We start from the raw sequence: 2,979 nt of genomic DNA on the forward strand, positions 1-2,979 counted from the left end.
TTCAAACTTTAAATTCTAGAATCATATCTTGTGATTTCTTATGGATCAAGTCATTAATTGAGATTTTAAAAATCAAATCTTTTTCAAAACTAATTTCAATCATATCTTTTCAAAAAAATCTTATTATCTTATCTTTTTCAAAAATATCTTTTCAAAATATCTTTTCTAACTTCCTAACTTCTTATCTTTTCAAAATTTGTTTCAACTAACTAACTAACTTTTTGTTTGTTTCTTAACTTTTTCAAAACTACCTAACTAACTCTCTCTCTCTAATTTTCGAAAATATCTTCCCTCTTTTTCAAAAATTTCTTTTTAATTAACTAATTAATTTTATTTTTTATTTTTGATTTCAAAAATTTTCGAAAATTACTAACATTTTTCAAAAACCATTTTCGAAAATCACTAACTCTTTTTCAAAAATATTTTCGAAAATTCTCTCTCTCCCATCTTATTCTATTTATTCATTCATATCCTAACATCTCATCTCGCATCTCAACCCTCCTCACAGATGTGTTTCTTCCATTACATTACATTCTTTGTCTCCCCCTCTTTTCTTCCACTCACAAAGGGATCCCTATACTGTGGTATAAAGGACCCATATTATTATTATTATTTTTGTGCGCCCTCTTCTTTGTCATATGAGTAGGAGCAAGGACAGGAACATTCTTGTTGAAGCAGATCCATAACCTGAAAGGACTCTGAAAAAAAAAATTGAGAGAAGCTAAATTACAACAATCCAGAGATACCCTTTCAGAAATTTTCGAACAGGAAAAGGATATGGCAGCCGAAAATAATAATAATGCAAGGAGGATGCTTGGTGACTTTACTGCACCTAATTCCAATTTACATGGAAGAAGCATCTCCATTCCTGCCATTGGAGCAAACAATTTTGAGCTGAAACCTCAATTAGTTTCTCTGATGCAGCAGAACTGCAAGTTTTATGGACTTCCATCTGAAGATCCTTTTCAGTTCTTAACTGAGTTCTTGCAGATATGTGATACTGTTAAGACTAATGGAGTAAATCCTGAAGTCTACAGGCTCATGCTTTTCCCTTTTGCTGTAAGAGACAGAGCTAGATTATGGTTGGATTCTCAACCCAAAGACAGCCTGAACTCTTGGGATAAGCTGGTCACGGCTTTCTTAGCCAAGTACTTTCCTCCTCAAAAGCTGAGCAAGCTTAGAGCTGATGTTCAAATCTTCAGACAGAAAGAAGGTGAATCCCTCTATGAAGCTTGGGAAAAATACAAACAGTTGACCAAAAAGTGTCCTTCTGACATGCTTTCAGAATGGACCATCCTGGATATATTCTATGATGGTTTATCTGAGCTATCAAAGATGTCACTGGACACTTCTGCAAGTGGATCCATTCACCTAAAGAAAACGCCTGCAGAAGCTCAAGAACTCATTGACATGGTTGCTAATAACCAGTTCATGTACACTTCTGAAAGGAATCATGTGAGCAATGGGACGCCTATGAAGAAGGGAGTTCTTGAGGTTGATACTCTGAATGCCATATTGGCTCAGAATAAAATATTGACTCAGCAAGTCAATATGATCTCTCAGAGTCTGCATGGAATGCAAGCTGCATCCAATAGTACTCAAGAGGCATCTTCTGAAGAAGAAGCCTATGATCCTGAGAACCCTGCAATAGCAGAGGTAAATTACTTAGGTGAACCTTATGGAAACACCTATAACTCAACATGGAGAAATCATCCAAATTTCTCATGGAAGGATCAAAAGCCCCAACAAGGCTTTAATAATGGTGGAAGAAACAGGTTTAGCAATAGCAAGCCTTTTCCATCATCAACTCAGCAACAGACAGAGAACTCTGAACAAAATGCTTCTAATTTAGCAAATCTAGTCTCTGATCTATCTAAGGCCACTGTAAGTTTCATGAATGAAACAAGGTCTTCCATTAGAAATCTGGAAGCACAAGTGGGCCAGCTGAGTAAAAGGATCACTGAAATCCCTCCTAGTACTCTCCCAAGCAATACAGGAGAAAATCCAAAAGGAGAGTGCAAGGCCATTGACATAAGCGCCATGGCCGAACCTGTGAGGAGAGGAGAGGACGTGAATCCCAAGGAGGAAGACCTCCTGGGACGTCCAGTGATTAATAAGGAGCTTCCCTCTGAGGAACCAAAGGACTCTGAGGCCTATCTAGAGACCATAGAGATCCCATTGAACCTCCTTATGCCCTTCATGAGCTCTGATGAATATTCCTCTTCTGAAGAGAATGAGAATGTTACTGAAGAGCAAACTGCCAAGTTTCTTGGTGCAATCATGAAGCTGAATGCCAAATTATTTGGCATTGATACTTGGGAAGTTGAACCTCCCTTGTTCATCAATGAACTAAGTGATCTGGATCAACTGACATTGCCTCAGAAGAGACAGGATCCTGGAAAGTTCATAATACCCTGTACCATAGGCACCATAATCTTTAAGGCTCTGTGTGACCTTGGTTCAGGAATAAACCTCATGCCCCTCTCTGTAATAGAGAAACTGGGAATCTATGGGGTGCAAGCTGCTAAAATCTCATTAGAGATGGCAGACAGCTCTAGAAAATAGGCTTATGGACAAGTAGAGGACGTGTTAGTAAAGGTTGAAGGCCTTTACATCCCTGCTGATTTCATAGTCCTGGATACTGGAAAGGAAGAGAATGAATCCATCATCCTAGGAAGACCTTTCCTGGCCACAGCAAGAGCTGTGATTGATGTTGACAGAGGTGAAATATTCCTTCAATGGAATGAGAACTCCCTTGTGTTTAAAACTCAAGGATCTCCCTCTGCAATCATGGGGAGGAAGCAGAAAAAGCTTCTCTCCAAGCAGAGTCAACCAGAGCCCCTACATTCAAACTCTAAGTTTGGTGTTGGGAGGCCACAACCAAACTCTAAGTTTGGTGTTGAACTCCCATATCCAAACTCTAAGTTTGGTGTTGGAGAGTCTCAACAAAGCTCTGCACATCTGTGAGGCTCCATGAGA

The 2,979-nt window shown here is 38.8% G+C and overlaps 1 non-coding gene across 1 annotated transcript; it reads right to left on the bottom strand.

Moving 5' to 3' along the window:
• Positions 1–1,173: 1,173 nt before the first annotated feature.
• Positions 1,174–1,281, bottom strand: LOC112753033 (small nucleolar RNA R71). Its single transcript, XR_003177435.1, has one exon. It is a non-coding gene; the product is annotated as a small nucleolar RNA R71 (small nucleolar RNA).
• Between the last annotated feature and the right edge of the window lie 1,698 nt (positions 1,282–2,979).

The sequence above is a fragment of the Arachis hypogaea genome, chromosome 15 (assembly GCF_003086295.3).
Source record: "Arachis hypogaea cultivar Tifrunner chromosome 15, arahy.Tifrunner.gnm2.J5K5, whole genome shotgun sequence".
NCBI lineage: Eukaryota > Viridiplantae > Streptophyta > Magnoliopsida > Fabales > Fabaceae > Arachis > Arachis hypogaea.